Source organism: Emydura macquarii, unplaced genomic scaffold, assembly GCF_026122565.2.
Source record: "Emydura macquarii macquarii isolate MOO-44397 ecotype Brisbane River unplaced genomic scaffold, CSIRO-AGI_Emac_v2 contig_2448, whole genome shotgun sequence".
Taxonomy (NCBI): Eukaryota; Metazoa; Chordata; order Testudines; family Chelidae; genus Emydura; species Emydura macquarii.
The window spans coordinates 2812855-2837697 of record NW_027132585.1 but is presented as its reverse complement, the minus strand read 5'-3'; the positions used below and the strand labels follow the sequence as shown (position 1 = coordinate 2837697).

At 52.4% G+C, this 24843-nt stretch overlaps 4 long non-coding RNA genes across 4 annotated transcripts; all 4 read left to right on the top strand.

The window, feature by feature from the left end:
- Positions 1-8165: 8165 nt before the first annotated feature.
- LOC137162657 (uncharacterized) lies at positions 8166-11893 on the top strand. Its single transcript, XR_010922453.1, has 3 exons — positions 8166-8502; positions 8630-11260; positions 11392-11893. It is a non-coding gene; the product is annotated as an uncharacterized lncRNA (long non-coding RNA).
- A 722-nt stretch (positions 11894-12615) lies between these two features.
- On the top strand, positions 12616-15867 carry LOC137162655 (uncharacterized). Its single transcript, XR_010922450.1, has 2 exons — positions 12616-14019; positions 14169-15867. It is a non-coding gene; the product is annotated as an uncharacterized lncRNA (long non-coding RNA).
- Positions 15868-16582: 715 nt separating this feature from the next.
- On the top strand, positions 16583-21451 carry LOC137162654 (uncharacterized). The gene is made up of 3 exons (XR_010922449.1): positions 16583-16798; positions 16960-19591; positions 19753-21451. It is a non-coding gene; the product is annotated as an uncharacterized lncRNA (long non-coding RNA).
- Positions 21452-21638: 187 nt separating this feature from the next.
- Positions 21639-23456, top strand: LOC137162656 (uncharacterized). Its single transcript, XR_010922452.1, has 2 exons — positions 21639-22381; positions 22523-23456. It is a non-coding gene; the product is annotated as an uncharacterized lncRNA (long non-coding RNA).
- The last annotated feature ends 1387 nt before the right edge of the window (positions 23457-24843 follow it).

The following is a 24843-nucleotide window of genomic DNA, read 5'->3' as shown; positions in this document are numbered from 1 at the left end:
TACGGGCAGTGTAGAGTACAGAGATGCACCGGACCCGGCCCGTCGAGGCTTCTCCAGTGCCTGCATCTCCGGTAAGGGAGCCTCCCCCGACTCCTGGGAGTGGGAGAGTGCCCCTGCCGATGCTGGAGGCTTTTCAGGCGGCAAGAGCCTTGTTGGCCTTGCTTACGCCACCTCCTCCCACTCCTCTGCCGAAGGAGAAGGGGCCGGTGTCAGGGGTGAAACCCGCGTTGGGTCCCCTGAATGATGGAGGAGATCCCCGGTACGGGGAGGAAGATCTCCCGCAGGACGGTCACCTAGGGTAGAGCAGAGCCGCTCCCCTAGTAGTCACTCCAGGTCGGTGTCGTCGAGCCGACCTGCCCCGGCACGGGACGTGGAGTCTCTCTCTTGGCGCCGATGTTGCTCCCCGACACTGGAGGCAGAGCCCGCCAGGAGACGGCACCGGTCAAGGTCTGCCAGGCGGCACTTGGACAGCTCCTGTTCCAGATCCCCGGCACCAATGAGTTCGCCTGTATGTAGATGGCGCAGAACCTGGTCACCGCCGGAGGACCCGGCACCAATGAGTTAGCCCTCTCCGAGGCGGTGCGGAACCTGGTCGGAGGAGGAAATCCTGGCACCGCAGAGTTTGCGATGTGGAATCTGGTCGCCGGAGTCTGGTTTCGTACCGAGGAGTTCGGGACACTCAAAACAGGCGCTTCACTCAAACCTGTTGAGGCACACCAGCCAAAACGTCCCCACTGGCTATTACAACTTCTCTGGTCACAGCAGTTAAGCTCGCAGAGGGTGCAGGCATCTTGAGACGAATTAGTGGCAGCCTTGGTCAACAGGGGGAATACAATAACAGGGAATACAATTCACAACACTCACACTACAATCACACTCCGGCTTACAGAAATATAACAAGTGCACTTTAAACCAGAACCAGAGTGCACTTTAAACCAGAACCAGACCAGAACCACCCTCAAAGACACTCAGACAAATATGTCTGGTATGCAAGCCTTTTTCCTGCCCAAACTCCCTTAAGTGGTTCTCACCAACTCCCTGCGTGGAGGCAGGTTTTCGCTGTCTGCGCAGAAGGCACGAAATGGGAAAGCTCAGAGGGGCACCACACTCACAGAGCACTGGTTTTAGTGGGAAAGCCCACAGATGGCTTACGCTGACTGGAGGAGATAGGTGGGAAAGTCCGGAGGCAACTGGCCCTGACTGGGCACAAGGTTCAAGGCAGGAGAAGCCTCCAGGTGCCTCAAGCTGACTGGGCAAGGGGTGTGGAGCAAGAAAGCGCACATGTAGCTCACACTGACTGGGCAGGAAGCTCTGGGCGGGAAAGCCCAGAGGCGGCTCAAACTGAGAGGACGGGAGGTGCTGGGCAGGAAAGCTGTAAGGCAGCTCAGGTTGACTGGGCAAGAAACGATGGGCATGAGAAGCCTGGAGGCAGTTCATGCTGATAAGGCAGAGGCGCTGAGTGGGAAACCCCACAAGTGGCTCGCGCTGACTAGGTAGAAGGTGCTGGGCAGGAAAACCCAGAGGCGGCTGGCACTGACAGACAAAGGGGATGAGAAGGAAAGCCCAGAGGTGGTTCATGCTAACAGGGCCGGAGGTGTTGAGCACGAAAACGTCGAGGCAGCTCGTCCTGATTGCCCAGTAGGTGCTAGGCGGGAAAACCCAGAGGTGGCTCATGCTGACAGGGCGGAGGTACGGAGTGGAAAAGATCAGAGGTGACTCGCAGTGACTGGGCAGAAGCAGGGCCGTATTATTCATTAGGCACAATAGGCACAGTGCCTAGGGCCTACGAAACTTTCAGGGCCTACGAAGATTTTTTTAATATATGTTTTATTTTTATTTTAAAAACTATTTATTAATAGCTTAAAATCAAATTAATTATTTCGGTCGGGGGGCCTACGAAAGCAAGTGTGCCTAAGGCCTACGAAGGTCTTAAAATGGCCCTGGGCAGAAGCAACTGGGTTGGAAAGCCCTGAGGTGGCTCATTCTGACAGGACAGAGGTGCTGAGCGGGAAAGCCCTGAGGTAGCTCATGCTGACAGGGCAGAGGAGCTGACTGGAAAGAAAAGTCCAGAGGCAGCTTGCATTGATGGGCAGGGAGTGCTTGGCAGGAAAGGCCAGAGGTGGCTCCTGCTGACTAGCAGGAGGTGCAGGGCAGGAAAGCTGTGAGGCAGCTCAGGCTGAGTGGGCAGGCGGCGCTGAGTGATAAAGTCCCTGCAGTGGCTTGGGTTGACTGGGCAGGAGGTGCTGAGCGGGAAAACCCAGAGGTGGGTCGAGCTACCTGTGGATAGGGCTGGACAGGAGAAGTATGGAGGTAGTTTGTGCTGCCTGGGCAGTAGGCAGTGGGTGGAGAAGCCCAGAGGAGGCTGGCACTGACAGGCAATGGTGCTGAGAAAGAAAGCCCGGAGGTGGCTCATGCTGATTAGCCAATAGGCACTGGGAGGGAAAACCAACAGGTGGCTCCTGCTGACAGGGCGGAGGTGCGGAGCGGGAAAGCTCAGAGGTGACTCGCAGTGACTGGGCAGAAGCAACTGGGTGGGAAAGCCCTGAGGTGGCTCATTCTGAGAGGACAAAGATGTTGACTGGAAAGAAAAGTCCAGAGGCAGATCACGCTGACAGGCAAAGGTGCTGAGCAGAAAAGCCCAGAAGTGGCTGATGCTGACTGGGCAGAAGCAACTGGGTGGCAAAACAACTGAGGTGGCACATGCTGACTGGGCATGAAGCGCTGGGCAGGAAAACCCTTGCAGCAGCGGGACAGGAAAACCACTGAGGGGGTTTGTGCTGACAGGCCAGTAGGTGCTGGGTGGGAAAGGCCTGAGGTGGGTGGAGGTGACTGGGCAGGAAGACTGGATGAGAGAAACGTGGAGGCAGGTTTTCGCTGTCTCCGCAGGAGGCACGAAATGGGAAAGCTCAGAGGGGCACCACACTCACAGAGCACTGGTTTTAGTGGGAAAGCCCACAGATGGCTTATGCTGACTGGAGGAGATAGGTGGAAAAGTCCGGAGGCAGCTGGCCCTGACTGGGCACAAGGTTCAAGGCAGGAGAAGCCTCCAGGTGCCTCAAGCTGACTGGGCAAGGGGTGTGGAGCAAGAAAGCGCACATGTAGCTCACACTGACTGGGCAGGAAGCTCTGGGAGGGAAAGCCCAGAGGCGGCTCAAACTGAGAGGACGGGAGGTGCTGGGTGGGAAAGCTGTGAGGCAGCTCAGGTTGACTGGGCAGGCGGCGCTGAGTGAGAAAAGCCCTAAAGTGGCTTGGGTTGACTGGGCAAGAAACGATGGGCATGAGAAGCCTGGAGGCAGTTCATGCTGATAAGGTAGAGGCGCTGAGCGGGAAACCCCACAAGTGGCTTACGCTGACTAGGCAAGGGGTGCTGGGCAGGAAAACCCAGAGGCGGATTGCGCTGACAGGCAAAGGGGCTGAGAAGGAAAACCCAGAGGTGGCTCATGCTGACAGGGCGGAGGTACGGAGTGCGAAAGCTCAGAGGTGACTCGCAGTGACTGGATAGAAGCAAGGCCGTCTTATGCATTACGCACAATAGGCACAGTGTTTAGGGCCTACGAAACTTTCAGGGCCTAGGAAAAAAATTTTAATATATAATTTTTTATTTTTATTTAAAAAACTATTTATTAATAGCTTAAAATCAAATTAGATATTTCGGTTGGGGGGCCTATGAAAGCAAGTGTGCTTAGGGCCTACGAAGATCTTAAAACAGCCCTGGGCAGAAGCAACTGGGTTGGAAAGCCCTGAGGTGGCTCATTCTGACAGGACAGAGGTGCTGAGCGGGAAAGCCTGAGGTAGCTCATTCTGACAGGACAGAGGTGCTGAGTGGGAAAGCCTGAGGTAGCTCATTCTGACAGGACAGAGGTGCTGAGCGGGAAAGCCCTGAGGTGGCTCATTCTGACAGGACAGAGGTGCTGACTGGAAAGAAAAGTCCAGAGGCAGCTTGCATTGATGGGCAGGGGGTGCTTGGCAGGAAAGGCCAGAGGTGGCTCTTGCTGACTAGCAGGAGGTGCAGGGCAGGAAAGCTGTGAGGCAGCTCAGGCTGACTGGGCAGGCGGCGCGGAGCGAGAAAACCCCTGCAGTGGCTTGGGTTGACTGGGCGGGAGGTGCTGAGCGGGAAAACCCAGAGGTGGGTCGAGCTGCCTGTGGATAGGGCTGGACAGGAGAAGTATGGAGGTAGTTTGTGCTGCCTGGGCAGTAGGCAGTGGGTGGGAAAGCCCGGAGGCGGCTGGCACCGACAGGCAATGGTGCTGAGAAAGAAAGCCCGGAGGTGGCTCGTGCTGATTGGCCAGTAGGTGCTGGGCGGGAAAACCCAGAGGTGGCTCCTGCTGACAGAGCGGAGGTGCGGAGCGGGAAAGCTCAGAGGTGACTCGCAGTGACTGGGCAGAAGCAACTGGGTGGGAAAGCCCTGAGGTGGCTCATTCTGAGAGGACAAAGATGTTGACTGGAAAGAAAAGTCCAGAGGCAGATCACGCTGACAGGCAAAGGTGCTGAGCAGAAAAGCCCAGAAGTGGCTCTTGCTGACTGGGCAGGAGGTGCTGAGAGGGAAAGCCATGAGGCAGTTCATGCTGGCAGGGCAGAGGTTCTGACTGGAAAGGAAAGCCCAGAGCTGGCTCGCACTGACTGAGCAGAAGTAACTGGGTGTGAAACCCACTGAGGTGCCTCATGCTGACAGGACAGTAGGTGCAGGGCAGGGAAGCCCAGAGGCAGCTCACACTGACTAGGCAGACGCTGCTGGGAGGGAAAGCCTGAGGTAGCTTGTGCTGACAGGGCAGAAGCAACTGGGTGGGAAAACAACTGAGGTGGCTCACGCTGACTGGGCATGAGGCGCTGGGCAGGAAAACCACTGAGGGGGTTTGTGCTGACAGGCCAGTAAGTGCTGGGTGGGAAAGCCCTGAGGTGGGTGGAGCTGACTGGGCAGGAAGACTGGATGAGAGAAGCGTGGAGGCAGGTTTTCGCTGTCTGCGCAGAAGGCACGAAATGGAAAAGCTCAGAGGGGCCCCACACTCACAGAGCACTGGTTTTAGTGGGAAAGCCCACAGATGGCTTATGCTGACTGGAGGAGATAGGTGGAAAAGTCCGGAGGCAACTGGCCCTGACTGGGCACAAGGTTCAAGGCAGGAGAAGCCTCCAGGTGCCTCAAGCTGACTGGGCAAGGGGTGTGGAGCAAGAAAGTGCACATGTAGCTTACACTGACTGGACAGGAAGCTCTGGGAGGGAAAGCCCAGAGGCGGCTCAAACTGAGAGGACGGGAGGTGCTGGGCAGGAAAGCTGTGAGGCAGCTCAGGTTGACTGGGCAGGCGGCGCTGAGTGAGAAAAGCCCTAAAGTGGCTTGGGTTGACTGGGCAAGAAACGATGGGCATGAGAAGCCTGGAGGCAGTTCATGCTGATAAGGCAGAGGGGATAAGAGGGGATAAGACAAAGGGGATGAGAAGGAAAGCCCAGAGGTGGCTCATGCTAACAGGGCCGGAGGTGCGGAGTGCGAAAGCTCAGAGGTGACTCGCAGTGACTGGGCAGAAGCAGGGCCGTATTCATTAGGCACAATAGGCACAGTGGTTAGGGCCTACGAAACTTTCAGGGCCTAGGAAAAAAATTTAATATATAATTTTTTATTTTTATTTAAAAAACTATTTATTAATAGCTTAAAATCAAATAAAACTAGGAGTTGGGGTAATTTCAACGAGGGGCAAGTACCTCGTCCGTTTAATCTGATTTTACCTTGTAAGCATGGTGTCCACTGAGCCCAGACTGAAGCCGCTGCACCTCTCTCTCTCTCTCTCTCCTCTCTCTCTCTCTCTCTCGTTCTAGCAACTCAAAGGAAGAAATGGACAAGACGAGTGAAGCAGCAAAGCAACTTCAGGAAGAGAGAAGAAAAGGCCAGTGAAAAAGAACATTGCACACATGCCCCTCCCTGTATTGGGAGCTTGGGATTGACACTCGTCCGCATAGACTTAATCCCCCACCAGTCGCCAGGTCAAAGGACCTCCCTGTCACCAGGGATCAAGGTCCACTCCTTGCCCAGCGAAAGGCTTTATGGGTCCTTTCTGAACCCGAGGCTGAGAGACCACCCTTGAAGAAGGGTTGTGGGCTCTGTGACTTTCTACTCCTTCGGACGTAGCCTTTAAAATGCCCTCTGCCATTGACCTGTCCCTGTAAGCAGGGTGCAGGTCTCCCCTTTCTATCTTGTCTTGGGCCGCTGACACTTGCTGGGCAAAGAGACCACCCTCTACTGAGGGGATGGAGGTCCCTCCTTTTCAGCGCCATTGTAATGGCCTTGGCTTAAGGACAACCCTGTAAGCAGGGTTTGGGTCTCCTTTGAGAGGCCATTAAGCCACAGGTCCTTTCAAATGACTGGACCCCTGTAAGCAGGGTTTGGGTCTCCTTTGAGAGGCTCATTAAGCCACAGGTCTCTTTCAAATGACTGCCCTGTAAGCAGGGTGTAAGGTCTTGTCCCTCTCATTCTTAAAGTAGGGGGCTTTTTATGCCTCTGGCTGAGTGACCACCCTTTAAGAAGGGTTGAGGTCTCTCTGGGTTTCCACTCTTCAGGACCTAGCCTTTAAAATGCTCTGTGCCATTGACCTCCCCCTGTAAGGAGGGTGCAGGTCTCCCCTTTCTAGCGTGTCTTGGGCCGCTGGCACTTGCTGGGCAGAGAGACACCCTCTCCTGAGGGAATGGAGGTCTCTCCTTTTCTGCGCTTCTGGCTCTGGCCCATGGTAGTTGGCCTTGCTCAAGGACCACCCTGTAAGCAGGGCTTGGGTCTCCTTTTCCATGCTTATTTTGGCGCAGGTCACTTGGACATGGCAGGCAAAATGACTGCCCTGTAAGCAGGGTGTAAGGTCTTCTCCCTCTCATTCTTAAACTCGGGGGCCCTTTTGTGCCTCTGGCTGAGCGACCACCCTTGTAGAAGGGTTGAGATTCTATTTCTCTTGGTCACAGTAAATTCCCCTGGAATGATTTCTACTTGGCTTTTTTGAGCTTTGAAGTGAAATCTCATTTGTGACCTGTGTATTTCCTGTGCGGGTCACATGGAACATGGCGTGGCGAAGGGGCGGCTGTAAGGGGAAGGTGGAGGCCGTGAAAAATTCGACCCTTTTTTCCAAAAAGCCAAGAAATCGCCCCACGATCCAAATCTCAGAAACTCTGGAAAGGAACAGGTGAGGTGGGGGCTCCTTTCAGATCCTGTCTGCCACGTAATCCTTCCTCCTTTCCTCTTGCCCTGCCCTCTTTACTCTGCCCTACCAACCTCAGCTTTGACCCCTTGTTTTGTTGTGAACAAGGAAGACGCTGCTGGACGTATTAGTGTGAATTGTGTAGATTCGGAGAGCTGCGTATGTTGTGTCCGAATTGCAGGCCTTTTGTCTCTTTGCTGATAGACCGAGGATATTCCTAGGGCTATGTTTGATGTGACTGTCCTTTCTGAAATGTGTTGATGCTCAGGTGGTGTAGGTACATGTTGTGGTATTCAGATCCTGCACGTGGGTGCACCTAACACTATTAACAGAAATGTGTCCCCTGGAAGGGGTGTCCTTTTTGGTAAAGTTTCAGGGGCACAGAGTTGTCATTTTCTTGGTGGGGTAGAAAGGAGGGAAGGGTGTCGCTGAGGATGGAGAATTGCATGGTACTGGGAGAGTCAGCAGGATTCCTCACTTACCTGTTCCTATCCAGCTCTTTCCAAATTGGGGACTTTTCCCCCTTCTTTAAAGGAGGAGTATTTTTGGGTGACCGCCCTGTACTCAGGGTTCTGGTGGTGTTTCCTTTTTCTCCTCTCTAAATTGGCCCTCTTAATGCCCAAATGACTTGCCTGGGCAAAGAGACCCCCCTCTACTGAGGGAATGGAGGTCTCTCCTTTCCAGCGCTCTTGGTTCTGGCCCATGGCAATGCCCTTGGCTTAAGGACCACCCTGTAAGCAGGGTTTGGGTCTCTTTTGCCAGACTTATTAAGCCATGGGTCACGTTGAAATGCCAGGCAAAATGACAGGCTGGAAGGTCTTATCCCTCCCATTCTTCAACTAGAGGAGCCTTTTTGTGCCTGAGGCGGAATGACCACCCTTTAAGAAGGGTTCAGAGTCTCTTGCCTTTAATGACAGCGGATTCGCCTCGAATTATTTCTACTTGACTTTTGGGGCCTTTGAAGTGAAATCTTATTTGTGACCTGTGTTTCCTGGCCGAGTCACCTGTAACATGGTGTGGCGAAGGGGCGGCTGTAAGGGGATGGTGGAGGCCGTGAAAAATTCGATCTTCTTTGCAAAAAAGCCAAGATACCGCCAAAATCCAAAGTGAGCTCCCTCTAACTAGGGCATGGGTCTTTCCCTGGATTACACTCCCATTTCAATCCAGCCTCTTGAGTCCGATAAGGGTTTGGCCTCCTAGCTGTCCTTTGCCCGTCCCCTCCTCACACATTCATCCAAGTCGAAGCCCAGCGTACTCTGCATCCAGCTGGCCCTGGCTTCGGTTGCAAGCTCTCCTGCCACCCGCCACGGATTGGTGCTGAAAACTAGGAGTTGGGGTAATTTCAACGAGGGGCAAGTACCTCGTCCGTTTAATCTGATTTTACCTTGTAAGCATGGTGTCCACTGAGCCCAGACTGAAGCCGCTGCACCTCTCTCTCTCTCTCTCTCTCTCTCTCGTTCTAGCAACTCAAAGGAAGAAATGGACAAGACGAGTGAAGCAGCAAAGCAACTTCAGGAAGAGAGAAGAAAAGGCCAGTGAAAAAGAACATTGCACACATGCCCCTCCCTGTATTGGGAGCTTGGGATTGACACTCGTCCGCATAGACTTAATCCCCCACCAGTCGCCAGGTCAAAGGACCTCCCTGTCACCAGGGATCAAGGTCCACTCCTTGCCCAGCGAAAGGCTTTATGGGTCCTTTCTGAACCCGAGGCTGAGAGACCACCCTTGAAGAAGGGTTGTGGGCTCTGTGACTTTCTACTCCTTCGGACGTAGCCTTTAAAATGCCCTCTGCCATTGACCTGTCCCTGTAAGCAGGGTGCAGGTCTCCCCTTTCTATCTTGTCTTGGGCCGCTGACACTTGCTGGGCAAAGAGACCACCCTCTACTGAGGGGATGGAGGTCCCTCCTTTTCAGCGCCATTGTAATGGCCTTGGCTTAAGGACAACCCTGTAAGCAGGGTTTGGGTCTCCTTTGAGAGGCTCATTAAGCCACAGGTCTCTTTCAAATGACTGCCCTGTAAGCAGGGTGTAAGGTCTTGTCCCTCTCATTCTTAAAGTAGGGGGCTTTTTATGCCTCTGGCTGAGTGACCACCCTTTAAGAAGGGTTGAGGTCTCTCTGGGTTTCCACTCTTCAGGACCTAGCCTTTAAAATGCTCTGTGCCATTGACCTCCCCCTGTAAGGAGGGTGCAGGTCTCCCCTTTCTAGCGTGTCTTGGGCCGCTGGCACTTGCTGGGCAGAGAGACCACCCTCTCCTGAGGGAATGGAGGTCTCTCCTTTTCTGCGCTTCTGGCTCTGGCCCATGGTAGTTGGCCTTGCTCAAGGACCACCCTGTAAGCAGGGCTTGGGTCTCCTTTTCCATGCTTATTTTGGCGCAGGTCACTTGGACATGGCAGGCAAAATGACTGCCCTGTAAGCAGGGTGTAAGGTCTTCTCCCTCTCATTCTTAAACTCGGGGCCCTTTTGTGCCTCTGGCTGAGCGACCACCCTTGTAGAAGGGTTGAGATTCTATTTCTCTTGGTCACAGTAAATTCCCCTGGAATGATTTCTACTTGGCTTTTTTGAGCTTTGAAGTGAAATCTCATTTGTGACCTGTGTATTTCCTGTGCGGGTCACATGGAACATGGCGTGGCGAAGGGGCGGCTGTAAGGGGAAGGTGGAGGCCGTGAAAAATTCGACCCTTTTTTCCAAAAAGCCAAGAAATCGCCCCACGATCCAAATCTCAGAAACTCTGGAAAGGAACAGGTGAGGTGGGGGCTCCTTTCAGATCCTGTCTGCCACGTAATCCTTCCTCCTTTCCTCTTGCCCTGCCCTCTTTACTCTGCCCTACCAACCTCAGCTTTGACCCCTTGTTTTGTTGTGAACAAGGAAGACGCTGCTGGACGTATTAGTGTGAATTGTGTAGATTCGGAGAGCTGCGTATGTTGTGTCCGAATTGCAGGCCTTTTGTCTCTTTGCTGATAGACCGAGGATATTCCTAGGGCTATGTTTGATGTGACTGTCCTTTCTGAAATGTGTTGATGCTCAGGTGGTGTAGGTACATGTTGTGGTATTCAGATCCTGCACGTGGGTGCACCTAACACTATTAACAGAAATGTGTCCCCTGGAAGGGGTGTCCTTTTTGGTAAAGTTTCAGGGGCACAGAGTTGTCATTTTCTTGGTGGGGTAGAAAGGAGGGAAGGGTGTCGCTGAGGATGGAGAATTGCATGGTACTGGGAGAGTCAGCAGGATTCCTCACTTACCTGTTCCTATCCAGCTCTTTCCAAATTGGGGACTTTTCCCCCTTCTTTAAAGGAGGAGTATTTTTGGGTGACCGCCCTGTACTCAGGGTTCTGGTGGTGTTTCCTTTTTCTCCTCTCTAAATTGGCCCTCTTAATGCCCAAATGACTTGCCTGGGCAAAGAGACCCCCCTCTACTGAGGGAATGGAGGTCTCTCCTTTCCAGCGCTCTTGGTTCTGGCCCATGGCAATGCCCTTGGCTTAAGGACCACCCTGTAAGCAGGGTTTGGGTCTCTTTTGCCAGACTTATTAAGCCATGGGTCACGTTGAAATGCCAGGCAAAATGACAGGCTGGAAGGTCTTATCCCTCCCATTCTTCAACTAGAGGAGCCTTTTTGTGCCTGAGGCGGAATGACCACCCTTTAAGAAGGGTTCAGAGTCTCTTGCCTTTAATGACAGCGGATTCGCCTCGAATTATTTCTACTTGACTTTTGGGGCCTTTGAAGTGAAATCTTATTTGTGACCCGTGTGTTTCCTGGCCGAGTCACCTGTAACATGGTGTGGCGAAGGGGCGGCTGTAAGGGGATGGTGGAGGCCGTGAAAAATTCGATCTTCTTTGCAAAAAAGCCAAGATACCGCCAAAATCCAAAGTGAGCTCCCTCTAACTAGGGCATGGGTCTTTCCCTGGATTACACTCCCATTTCAATCCAGCCTCTTGAGTCCGATAAGGGTTTGGCCTCCTAGCTGTCCTTTGCCCGTCCCCTCCTCACACATTCATCCAAGTCGAAGCCCAGCGTACTCTGCATCCAGCTGGCCCTGGCTTCGGTTGCAAGCTCTCCTGCCACCCGCCACGGATTGGTGCTGAAAACTAGGAGTTGGGGTAATTTCAACGAGGGGCAAGTACCTCGTCCGTTTAATCTGATTTTACCTTGTAAGCATGGTGTCCACTGAGCCCAGACTGAAGCCGCTGCACCTCTCTCTCTCTCTCTCTCTCTCTCTCTCTCGTTCTAGCAACTCAAAGGAAGAAATGGACAAGACGAGTGAAGCAGCAAAGCAACTTCAGGAAGAGAGAAGAAAAGGCCAGTGAAAAAGAACATTGCACACATGCCCCTCCCTGTATTGGGAGCTTGGGATTGACACTCGTCCGCATAGACTTAATCCCCCACCAGTCGCCAGGTCAAAGGACCTCCCTGTCACCAGGGATCAAGGTCCACTCCTTGCCCAGCGAAAGGCTTTATGGGTCCTTTCTGAACCCGAGGCTGAGAGACCACCCTTGAAGAAGGGTTGTGGGCTCTGTGACTTTCTACTCCTTCGGACGTAGCCTTTAAAATGCCCTCTGCCATTGACCTGTCCCTGTAAGCAGGGTGCAGGTCTCCCCTTTCTATCTTGTCTTGGGCCGCTGACACTTGCTGGGCAAAGAGACCACCCTCTACTGAGGGGATGGAGGTCCCTCCTTTTCAGCGCCATTGTAATGGCCTTGGCTTAAGGACAACCCTGTAAGCAGGGTTTGGGTCTCCTTTGAGAGGCTCATTAAGCCACAGGTCTCTTTCAAATGACTGCCCTGTAAGCAGGGTGTAAGGTCTTGTCCCTCTCATTCTTAAAGTAGGGGGCTTTTTATGCCTCTGGCTGAGTGACCACCCTTTAAGAAGGGTTGAGGTCTCTCTGGGTTTCCACTCTTCAGGACCTAGCCTTTAAAATGCTCTGTGCCATTGACCTCCCCCTGTAAGGAGGGCAGGTCTCCCCTTTCTAGCGTGTCTTGGGCCGCTGGCACTTGCTGGGCAGAGAGACCACCCTCTCCTGAGGGAATGGAGGTCTCTCCTTTTCTGCGCTTCTGGCTCTGGCCCATGGTAGTTGGCCTTGCTCAAGGACCACCCTGTAAGCAGGGCTTGGGTCTCCTTTTCCATGCTTATTTTGGCGCAGGTCACTTGGACATGGCAGGCAAAATGACTGCCCTGTAAGCAGGGTGTAAGGTCTTCTCCCTCTCATTCTTAAACTCGGGGGCCCTTTTGTGCCTCTGGCTGAGCGACCACCCTTGTAGAAGGGTTGAGATTCTATTTCTCTTGGTCACAGTAAATTCCCCTGGAATGATTTCTACTTGGCTTTTTTGAGCTTTGAAGTGAAATCTCATTTGTGACCTGTGTATTTCCTGTGCGGGTCACATGGAACATGGCGTGGCGAAGGGGCGGCTGTAAGGGGAAGGTGGAGGCCGTGAAAAATTCGACCCTTTTCCAAAAAGCCAAGAAATCGCCCCACGATCCAAATCTCAGAAACTCTGGAAAGGAACAGGTGAGGTGGGGGCTCCTTTCAGATCCTGTCTGCCACGTAATCCTTCCTCCTTTCCTCTTGCCCTGCCCTCTTTACTCTGCCCTACCAACCTCAGCTTTGACCCCTTGTTTTGTTGTGAACAAGGAAGACGCTGCTGGACGTATTAGTGTGAATTGTGTAGATTCGGAGAGCTGCGTATGTTGTGTCCGAATTGCAGGCCTTTTGTCTCTTTGCTGATAGACCGAGGATATTCCTAGGGCTATGTTTGATGTGACTGTCCTTTCTGAAATGTGTTGATGCTCAGGTGGTGTAGGTACATGTTGTGGTATTCAGATCCTGCACGTGGGTGCACCTAACACTATTAACAGAAATGTGTCCCCTGGAAGGGGTGTCCTTTTTGGTAAAGTTTCAGGGGCACAGAGTTGTCATTTTCTTGGTGGGGTAGAAAGGAGGGAAGGGTGTCGCTGAGGATGGAGAATTGCATGGTACTGGGAGAGTCAGCAGGATTCCTCACTTACCTGTTCCTATCCAGCTCTTTCCAAATTGGGGACTTTTCCCCCTTCTTTAAAGGAGGAGTATTTTTGGGTGACCGCCCTGTACTCAGGGTTCTGGTGGTGTTTCCTTTTTCTCCTCTCTAAATTGGCCCTCTTAATGCCCAAATGACTTGCCTGGGCAAAGAGACCCCCCTCTACTGAGGGAATGGAGGTCTCTCCTTTCCAGCGCTCTTGGTTCTGGCCCATGGCAATGCCCTTGGCTTAAGGACCACCCTGTAAGCAGGGTTTGGGTCTCTTTTGCCAGACTTATTAAGCCATGGGTCACGTTGAAATGCCAGGCAAAATGACAGGCTGGAAGGTCTTATCCCTCCCATTCTTCAACTAGAGGAGCCTTTTTGTGCCTGAGGCGGAATGACCACCCTTTAAGAAGGGTTCAGAGTCTCTTGCCTTTAATGACAGCGGATTCGCCTCGAATTATTTCTACTTGACTTTTGGGGCCTTTGAAGTGAAATCTTATTTGTGACCCGTGTGTTTCCTGGCCGAGTCACCTGTAACATGGTGTGGCGAAGGGGCGGCTGTAAGGGGATGGTGGAGGCCGTGAAAAATTCGATCTTCTTTGCAAAAAAGCCAAGATACCGCCAAAATCCAAAGTGAGCTCCCTCTAACTAGGGCATGGGTCTTTCCCTGGATTACACTCCCATTTCAATCCAGCCTCTTGAGTCCGATAAGGGTTTGGCCTCCTAGCTGTCCTTTGCCCGTCCCCTCCTCACACATTCATCCAAGTCGAAGCCCAGCGTACTCTGCATCCAGCTGGCCCTGGCTTCGGTTGCAAGCTCTCCTGCCACCCGCCACGGATTGGTGCTGAAAACTAGGAGTTGGGGTAATTTCAACGAGGGGCAAGTACCTCGTCCGTTTAATCTGATTTTACCTTGTAAGCATGGTGTCCACTGAGCCCAGACTGAAGCCGCCACCTCTCTCTCTCTCTCTCTCTCTCTCTCTCTCTCTTCTCTCTCTTTTTCTCTCTTCTAGCAACTCAAAGGAAGAAATGGACAAGACGAGTGAAGCAGCAAAGCAACTTCAGGAAGAGAGAAGAAAAGGCCAGTGAAAAAGAACATTGCACACATGCCCCTCCCTGTATTGGGAGCTTGGGATTGACACTCGTCCGCATAGACTTAATCCCCCACCAGTCGCCAGGTCAAAGGACCTCCCTGTCACCAGGGATCAAGGTCCACTCCTTGCCCAGCGAAAGGCTTTATGGGTCCTTTCTGAACCCGAGGCTGAGAGACCACCCTTGAAGAAGGGTTGTGGGCTCTGTGACTTTCTACTCCTTCGGACGTAGCCTTTAAAATGCCCTCTGCCATTGACCTGTCCCTGTAAGCAGGGTGCAGGTCTCCCCTTTCTATCTTGTCTTGGGCCGCTGACACTTGCTGGGCAAAGAGACCACCCTCTACTGAGGGGATGGAGGTCCCTCCTTTTCAGCGCCATTGTAATGGCCTTGGCTTAAGGACAACCCTGTAAGCAGGGTTTGGGTCTCCTTTGAGAGGCTCATTAAGCCACAGGTCTCTTTCAAATGACTGCCCTGTAAGCAGGGTGTAAGGTCTTGTCCCTCTCATTCTTAAAGTAGGGGGCTTTTTATGCCTCTGGCTGAGTGACCACCCTTTAAGAAGGGTTGAGGTCTCTCTGGGTTTCCACTCTTCAGGACCTAGCCTTTAAAATGCTCTGTGCCATTGACCTCCCCCTGTAAGGAGGGTGCAGGTCTCCCCTTTCTAGCGTGTCTTGGGCCGCTGGCACTTGCTGGGCAGAGAGACCACCCTCTCCTGAGGGAATGGAGGTCTCTCCTTTTCTGCGCTTCTGGCTCTGGCCCATGGTAGTTGGCCTTGCTCAAGGACCACCCTGTAAGCAGGGCTTGGGTCTCCTTTTCCATGCTTATTTTGGCGCAGGTCACTTGGACATGGCAGGCAGAATGACTGCCCTGTAAGCAGGGTGTAAGGTCTTCTCCCTCTCATTCTTAAACTCGGGGGCCCTTTTGTGCCTCTGGCTGAGCGACCACCCTTGTAGAAGGGTTGAGATTCTATTTCTCTTGGTCACAGTAAATTCCCCTGGAATGATTTCTACTTGGCTTTTTTGAGCTTTGAAGTGAAATCTCATTTGTGACCTGTGTATTTCCTGTGCGGGTCACATGGAACATGGCGTGGCGAAGGGGCGGCTGTAAGGGGAAGGTGGAGGCCGTGAAAAATTCGACCCTTTTTTCCAAAAAGCCAAGAAATCGCCCCACGATCCAAATCTCAGAAACTCTGGAAAGGAACAGGTGAGGTGGGGGCTCCTTTCAGATCCTGTCTGCCACGTAATCCTTCCTCCTTTCCTCTTGCCCTGCCCTCTTTACTCTGCCCTACCAACCTCAGCTTTGACCCCTTGTTTTGTTGTGAACAAGGAAGACGCTGCTGGACGTATTAGTGTGAATTGTGTAGATTCGGAGAGCTGCGTATGTTGTGTCCGAATTGCAGGCCTTTTGTCTCTTTGCTGATAGACCGAGGATATTCCTAGGGCTATGTTTGATGTGACTGTCCTTTCTGAAATGTGTTGATGCTCAGGTGGTGTAGGTACATGTTGTGGTATTCAGATCCTGCACGTGGGTGCACCTAACACTATTAACAGAAATGTGTCCCCTGGAAGGGGTGTCCTTTTTGGTAAAGTTTCAGGGGCACAGAGTTGTCATTTTCTTGGTGGGGTAGAAAGGAGGGAAGGGTGTCGCTGAGGATGGAGAATTGCATGGTACTGGGAGAGTCAGCAGGATTCCTCACTTACCTGTTCCTATCCAGCTCTTTCCAAATTGGGGACTTTTCCCCCTTCTTTAAAGGAGGAGTATTTTTGGGTGACCGCCCTGTACTCAGGGTTCTGGTGGTGTTTCCTTTTTCTCCTCTCTAAATTGGCCCTCTTAATGCCCAAATGACTTGCCTGGCAAAGAGACCCCCCTCTACTGAGGGAATGGAGGTCTCTCCTTTCCAGCGCTCTTGGTTCTGGCCCATGGCAATGCCCTTGGCTTAAGGACCACCCTGTAAGCAGGGTTTGGGTCTCTTTTGCCAGACTTATTAAGCCATGGGTCACGTTGAAATGCCAGGCAAAATGACAGGCTGGAAGGTCTTATCCCTCCCATTCTTCAACTAGAGGAGCCTTTTTGTGCCTGAGGCGGAATGACCACCCTTTAAGAAGGGTTCAGAGTCTCTTGCCTTTAATGACAGCGGATTCGCCTCGAATTATTTCTACTTGACTTTTGGGGCCTTTGAAGTGAAATCTTATTTGTGACCCGTGTGTTTCCTGGCCGAGTCACCTGTAACATGGTGTGGCGAAGGGGCGGCTGTAAGGGGATGGTGGAGGCCGTGAAAAATTCGATCTTCTTTGCAAAAAAGCCAAGATACCGCCAAAATCCAAAGTGAGCTCCCTCTAACTAGGGCATGGGCTTTCCCTGGATTACACTCCCATTTCAATCCAGCCTCTTGAGTCCGATAAGGGTTTGGCCTCCTAGCTGTCCTTTGCCCGTCCCCTCCTCACACATTCATCCAAGTCGAAGCCCAGCGTACTCTGCATCCAGCTGGCCCTGGCTTCGGTTGCAAGCTCTCCTGCCACCCGCCACGGATTGGTGCTGAAAACTAGGAGTTGGGGTAATTTCAACGAGGGGCAAGTACCTCGTCCGTTTAATCTGATTTTACCTTGTAAGCATGGTGTCCACTGAGCCCAGACTGAAGCCGCTGCACCTCTCTCTCTCTCTCTCTCTCTCTCTCTCTCTCTCTCTCTCTCTCTCTCTCTCTCTCTCTCGTTCTAGCAACTCAAAGGAAGAAATGGACAAGACGAGTGAAGCAGCAAAGCAACTTCAGGAAGAGAGAAGAAAAGGCCAGTGAAAAAGAACATTGCACACATGCCCCTCCCTGTATTGGGAGCTTGGGATTGACACTCGTCCGCATAGACTTAATCCCCCACCAGTCGCCAGGTCAAAGGACCTCCCTGTCACCAGGGATCAAGGTCCACTCCTTGCCCAGCGAAAGGCTTTATGGGTCCTTTCTGAACCCGAGGCTGAGAGACCACCCTTGAAGAAGGGTTGTGGGCTCTGTGACTTTCTACTCCTTCGGACGTAGCCTTTAAAATGCCCTCTGCCATTGACCTGTCCCTGTAAGCAGGGTGCAGGTCTCCCCTTTCTATCTTGTCTTGGGCCGCTGACACTTGCTGGGCAAAGAGACCACCCTCTACTGAGGGGATGGAGGTCCCTCCTTTTCAGCGCCATTGTAATGGCCTTGGCTTAAGGACAACCCTGTAAGCAGGGTTTGGGTCTCCTTTGAGAGGCTCATTAAGCCACAGGTCTCTTTCAAATGACTGCCCTGTAAGCAGGGTGTAAGGTCTTGTCCCTCTCATTCTTAAAGTAGGGGGCTTTTTATGCCTCTGGCTGAGTGACCACCCTTTAAGAAGGGTTGAGGTCTCTCTGGGTTTCCACTCTTCAGGACCTAGCCTTTAAAATGCTCTGTGCCATTGACCTCCCCCTGTAAGGAGGGTGCAGGTCTCCCCTTTCTAGCGTGTCTTGGGCCGCTGGCACTTGCTGGGCAGAGAGACCACCCTCTCCTGAGGGAATGGAGGTCTCTCCTTTTCTGCGCTTCTGGCTCTGGCCCATGGTAGTTGGCCTTGCTCAAGGACCACCCTGTAAGCAGGGCTTGGGTCTCCTTTTCCATGCTTATTTTGGCGCAGGTCACTTGGACATGGCAGGCAAAATGACTGCCCTGTAAGCAGGGTGTAAGGTCTTCTCCCTCTCATTCTTAAACTCGGGGGCCCTTTTGTGCCTCTGGCTGAGCGACCACCCTTGTAGAAGGGTTGAGATTCTATTTCTCTTGGTCACAGTAAATTCCCCTGGAATGATTTCTACTTGGCTTTTTTGAGCTTTGAAGTGAAATCTCATTTGTGACCTGTGTATTTCCTGTGCGGGTCACATGGAACATGGCGTGGCGAAGGGGCGGCTGTAAGGGGAAGGTGGAGGCCGTGAAAAATTCGACCCTTTTTTCCAAAAAGCCAAGAAATCGCCCCACGATCCAAATCTCAGAAACTCTGGAAAGGAACAGGTGAGGTGGGGGCTCCTTTCAGATCCTGTCTGCCACGTAATCCTTCCTCCTTTCCTCTTGCCCTGCCCTCTTTACTCTGCCCTACCAACCTCAGCTTTGACCCCTTGTTTTGTTGTGAACAAGGAAGACGCTGCTGGACGTATTAGTGTGAATTGTGTAGATTCGGAGAGCTGCGTATGTTGTGTCCGAATTGCAGGCCTTTTGTCTCTTTGCTGATAGACCGAGGATATTCCTAGGGCTATGTTTGATGTGACTGTCCTTTCTGAAATGTGTTGATGCTCAGGTGGTGTAGGTACATGTTGTGGTATTCAGATCCTGCACGTGGGTGCACCTAACACTATTAACAGAAATGTGTCCCCTGGAAGGGGTGTCCTTTTTGGTAAAGTTTCAGGGGCACAGAGTTGTCATTTTCTTGGTGGGGTAGAAAGGAGGGAAGGGTGTCGCTGAGGATGGAGAATTGCATGGTACTGGGAGAGTCAGCAGGATTCCTCACTTACCTGTTCCTATCCAGCTCTTTCCAAATTGGGGACTTTTCCCCCTTCTTTAAAGGAGGAGTATTTTTGGGTGACCGCCCTGTACTCAGGGTTCTGGTGGTGTTTCCTTTTTCTCCTCTCTAAATTGGCCCTCTTAATGCCCAAATGACTTGCCTGGGCAAAGAGACCCCCCTCTACTGAGGGAATGGAGGTCTCTCCTTTCCAGCGCTCTTGGTTCTGGCCCATGGCAATGCCCTTGGCTTAAGGACCACCCTGTAAGCAGGGTTTGGGTCTCTTTTGCCAGACTTATTAAGCCATGGGTCACGTTGAAATGCCAGGCAAAATGACAGGCTGGAAGGTCTTATCCCTCCCATTCTTCAACTAGAGGAGCCTTTTTGTGCCTGAGGCGGAATGACCACCCTTTAAGAAGGGTTCAGAGTCTCTTGCCTTTAATGACAGCGGATTCGCCTCGAATTATTTCTACTTGACTTTTGGGGCCTTTGAAGTGAAATCTTATTTGTGACCCGTGTGTTTCCTGGCCGAGTCACCTGTAACATGGTGTGGCGAAGGGGCGGCTGTAAGGGGATGGTGGAGGCCGTGAAAAATTCGATCTTCTTTGCAAAAAAGCCAAGATACCGCCAAAATCCAAAGTGAGCTCCCTCTAACTAGGGCATGGGTCTTTCCCTGGATTACACTCCCATTTCAATCCAGCCTCTTGAGTCCGATAAGGGTTTGGCCTCCTAGCTGTCCTTTGCCCGTCCCCTCCTCACACATTCATCCAAGTCGAAGCCCAGCGTACTCTGCATCCAGCTGGCCCTGGCTTCGGTTGCAAGCTCTCCTGCCACCCGCCACGGATTGGTGCTGAAAACTAGGAGTTGGGGTAATTTCAACGAGGGGCAAGTACCTCGTCCGTTTAATCTGATTTTACCTTGTAAGCATGGTGTCCACTGAGCCCAGACTGAAGCCGCTGCACCTCTCTCTCTCTCTCTCTCTCTCTCTCTCTCTCTCTCTCTCTCTCTCTCTCTCTCTCTCTCGTTCTAGCAACTCAAAGGAAGAAATGGACAAGACGAGTGAAGCAGCAAAGCAACTTCAGGAAGAGAGAAGAAAAGGCCAGTGAAAAAGAACATTGCACACATGCCCCTCCCTGTATTGGGAGCTTGGGATTGACACTCGTCCGCATAGACTTAATCCCCCACCAGTCGCCAGGTCAAAGGACCTCCCTGTCACCAGGGATCAAGGTCCACTCCTTGCCCAGCGAAAGGCTTTATGGGTCCTTTCTGAACCCGAGGCTGAGAGACCACCCTTGAAGAAGGGTTGTGGGCTCTGTGACTTTCTACTCCTTCGGACGTAGCCTTTAAAATGCCCTCTGCCATTGACCTGTCCCTGTAAGCAGGGTGCAGGTCTCCCCTTTCTATCTTGTCTTGGGCCGCTGACACTTGCTGGGCAAAGAGACCACCCTCTACTGAGGGGATGGAGGTCCCTCCTTTTCAGCGCCATTGTAATGGCCTTGGCTTAAGGACAACCCTGTAAGCAGGGTTTGGGTCTCCTTTGAGAGGCTCATTAAGCCACAGGTCTCTTTCAAATGACTGCCCTGTAAGCAGGGTGTAAGGTCTTGTCCCTCTCATTCTTAAAGTAGGGGGCTTTTTATGCCTCTGGCTGAGTGACCACCCTTTAAGAAGGGTTGAGGTCTCTCTGGGTTTCCACTCTTCAGGACCTAGCCTTTAAAATGCTCTGTGCCATTGACCTCCCCCTGTAAGGAGGGTGCAGGTCTCCCCTTTCTAGCGTGTCTTGGGCCGCTGGCACTTGCTGGGCAGAGAGACCACCCTCTCCTGAGGGAATGGAGGTCTCTCCTTTTCTGCGCTTCTGGCTCTGGCCCATGGTAGTTGGCCTTGCTCAAGGACCACCCTGTAAGCAGGGCTTGGGTCTCCTTTTCCATGCTTATTTTGGCGCAGGTCACTTGGACATGGCAGGCAAAATGACTGCCCTGTAAGCAGGGTGTAAGGTCTTCTCCCTCTCATTCTTAAACTCGGGGGCCCTTTTGTGCCTCTGGCTGAGCGACCACCCTTGTAGAAGGGTTGAGATTCTATTTCTCTTGGTCACAGTAAATTCCCCTGGAATGATTTCTACTTGGCTTTTTTGAGCTTTGAAGTGAAATCTCATTTGTGACCTGTGTATTTCCTGTGCGGGTCACATGGAACATGGCGTGGCGAAGGGGCGGCTGTAAGGGGAAGGTGGAGGCCGTGAAAAATTCGACCCTTTTTTCCAAAAAGCCAAGAAATCGCCCCACGATCCAAATCTCAGAAACTCTGGAAAGGAACAGGTGAGGTGGGGGCTCCTTTCAGATCCTGTCTGCCACGTAATCCTTCCTCCTTTCCTCTTGCCCTGCCCTCTTTACTCTGCCCTACCAACCTCAGCTTTGACCCCTTGTTTTGTTGTGAACAAGGAAGACGCTGCTGGACGTATTAGTGTGAATTGTGTAGATTCGGAGAGCTGCGTATGTTGTGTCCGAATTGCAGGCCTTTTGTCTCTTTGCTGATAGACCGAGGATATTCCTAGGGCTATGTTTGATGTGACTGTCCTTTCTGAAATGTGTTGATGCTCAGGTGGTGTAGGTACATGTTGTGGTATTCAGATCCTGCACGTGGGTGCACCTAACACTATTAACAGAAATGTGTCCCCTGGAAGGGGTGTCCTTTTTGGTAAAGTTTCAGGGGCACAGAGTTGTCATTTTCTTGGTGGGGTAGAAAGGAGGGAAGGGTGTCGCTGAGGATGGAGAATTGCATGGTACTGGGAGAGTCAGCAGGATTCCTCACTTACCTGTTCCTATCCAGCTCTTTCCAAATTGGGGACTTTTCCCCCTTCTTTAAAGGAGGAGTATTTTTGGGTGACCGCCCTGTACTCAGGGTTCTGGTGGTGTTTCCTTTTTCCTCTCTAAATTGGCCCTCTTAATGCCCAAATGACTTGCCTGGGCAAAGAGACCCCCTCTACTGAGGGAATGGAGGTCTCTCCTTTCCAGCGCTCTTGGTTCTGGCCCATGGCAATGCCCTTGGCTTAAGGACCACCCTGTAAGCAGGGTTTGGGTCTCTTTTGCCAGACTTATTAAGCCATGGGTCACGTTGAAATGCCAGGCAAAATGACAGGCTGGAAGGTCTTATCCCTCCCATTCTTCAACTAGAGGAGCCTTTTTGTGCCTGAGGCGGAATGACCACCCTTTAAGAAGGGTTCAGAGTCTCTTGCCTTTAATGACAGCGGATTCGCCTCGAATTATTTCTACTTGACTTTTGGGGCCTTTGAAGTGAAATCTTATTTGTGACCCGTGTGTTTCCTGGCCGAGTCACCTGTAACATGGTGTGGCGAAGGGGCGGCTGTAAGGGGATGGTGGAGGCCGTGAAAAATTCGATCTTCTTTGCAAAAAAGCCAAGATACCGCCAAAATCCAAAGTGAGCTCCCTCTAACTAGGGCATGGGTCTTTCCCTGGATTACACTCCCATTTCAATCCAGCCTCTTGAGTCCGATAAGGGTTTGGCCTCCTAGCTGTCCTTTGCCCGTCCCCTCCTCACACATTCATCCAAGTCGAAGCCCAGCGTACTCTGCATCCAGCTGGCCCTGGCTTCGGTTGCAAGCTCTCCTGCCACCCGCCACGGATTGGTGCTGAAAACTAGGAGTTGGGGTAATTTCAACGAGGGGCAAGTACCTCGTCCGTTTAATCTGATTTTACCTTGTAAGCATGGTGTCCACTGAGCCCAGACTGAAGCCGCTGCACCTCTCTCTCTCTCTCTCTCTCTCTCTCTCTCTCTCTCTCTCGTTCTAGCAACTCAAAGGAAGAAATGGACAAGACGAGTGAAGCAGCAAAGCAACTTCAGGAAGAGAGAAGAAAAGGCCAGTGAAAAAGAACATTGCACACATGCCCCTCCCTGTATTGGGAGCTTGGGATTGACACTCGTCCGCATAGACTTAATCCCCCACCAGTCGCCAGGTCAAAGGACCTCCCTGTCACCAGGGATCAAGGTCCACTCCTTGCCCAGCGAAAGGCTTTATGGGTCCTTTCTGAACCCGAGGCTGAGAGACCACCCTTGAAGAAGGGTTGTGGGCTCTGTGACTTTCTACTCCTTCGGACGTAGCCTTTAAAATGCCCTCTGCCATTGACCTGTCCCTGTAAGCAGGGTGCAGGTCTCCCTTTCTATCTTGTCTTGGGCCGCTGACACTTGCTGGGCAAAGAGACCACCCTCTACTGAGGGGATGGAGGTCCCTCCTTTTCAGCGCCATTGTAATGGCCTTGGCTTAAGGACAACCCTGTAAGCAGGGTTTGGGTCTCCTTTGAGAGGCTCATTAAGCCACAGGTCTCTTTCAAATGACTGCCCTGTAAGCAGGGTGTAAGGTCTTGTCCCTCTCATTCTTAAAGTAGGGGGCTTTTTATGCCTCTGGCTGAGTGACCACCCTTTAAGAAGGGTTGAGGTCTCTCTGGGTTTCCACTCTTCAGGACCTAGCCTTTAAAATGCTCTGTGCCATTGACCTCCCCCTGTAAGGAGGGTGCAGGTCTCCCCTTTCTAGCGTGTCTTGGGCCGCTGGCACTTGCTGGGCAGAGAGACCACCCTCTCCTGAGGGAATGGAGGTCTCTCCTTTTCTGCGCTTCTGGCTCTGGCCCATGGTAGTTGGCCTTGCTCAAGGACCACCCTGTAAGCAGGGCTTGGGTCTCCTTTTCCATGCTTATTTTGGCGCAGGTCACTTGGACATGGCAGGCAAAATGACTGCCCTGTAAGCAGGGTGTAAGGTCTTCTCCCTCTCATTCTTAAACTCGGGGGCCCTTTTGTGCCTCTGGCTGAGCGACCACCCTTGTAGAGATTCTATTTCTCTTGGTCACAGTAAATGGAATGATATCTCACTGTGTGCCATTGGAAGATTTCATAAAGGTGTCCTTAAGATTGTAAAGGCTGGTGGCACCTGCACCAGCACGAGTGGTCCTCCCAGTCCATAAAGGTGTCCTTAAGATTGTAAAGGCCCTATGGCAAACCCCTTCCTCGGTAGCCCCTACGTCCAAAATGGCAGAGAAGAAACATTACATCCCGGCCGAGGGGTTTGAGTATTTGTTCACACACCCTGCCCTGGAAACCCTGGTAGTAGACGCTGCTAACCAGCGAGACAGGCAAGGTCAGCCAGGGTCGACTCCCAAGAACAAGGACAGTAAGAAGCTGGACTTGTTTGGGAGAAAGATTTATTCCATGGCAAGCCTTCTGTTTAGGATTGTCAACTATCAGGCCCTCCTGGGCAGATATAATTTCAACCTGTGGAACTCCCTCAGGCGGTTTGCTGAGGCCCTGCCCCAGGACCAGGCCGCAGACCTTAACACTATCGTGGAGGAGGGAACCGCGGTAGCTAGAGCAGGGCTCCAGACGTCCTGGGACACTGCTGACTTGGCGGGCAGGGCCATAGCCTCCACCATCTCGGACCTGTCCCAGGAGGTGCAGCAGTATATCCAGGACCTCCCCTTTGATGGGTCGACCTTGTTCTCAGACCATACCGATGCGAAGTTGCACGGTCTGAAGAATTCCAGGGCCGTACTTCACTCCCTGGGCCTTTACATGCCTCAGTTTTCGAGGCGTCAGTCACGGCCCCAGGCGCAGCAGCAGCCAAAGCCTAAGCCCAGACATTTCCAATCCTATAGGCAGAGGGATAGAAATAGGGGGTTTAGAAGAAGAAATCAGCCCCCTAGCTCGTCCTCAGCTCCCCTGCAAAGGCCCCCCAGGAGGTCGGGCAATCAAAGGAGACAATTTTGATGCTGCCCCCAAGGGTGGTGCCCCAACTGCTCTCCTGGATCTGTCTTGCCCCTTCCTAAATAGGCTAAAGCCTTTCTACCCCGAATGGGCAAAAATCACTTCGGACTGTTGGGTCCTTGGGATAATCTCAGGGGTCTATGACCTGCAGTTTACATCTACCACCCCCCAACACCTCTCCCCCTCTGTCTCTCTTCAGGGACCCCTCTCACGAGCAACTCCTTTTACAGGAGTTGGACACCCTCCTCAGTCTGGGAGCGGTGGAAATGCTCCCTCAAGGCAGAAAGGGGAAGGGGTTCTATTCGAGGTACTTTCTCATCCCCAAGGCGAAGGGGGGTCTGAGACCCATATTAGACCTGCG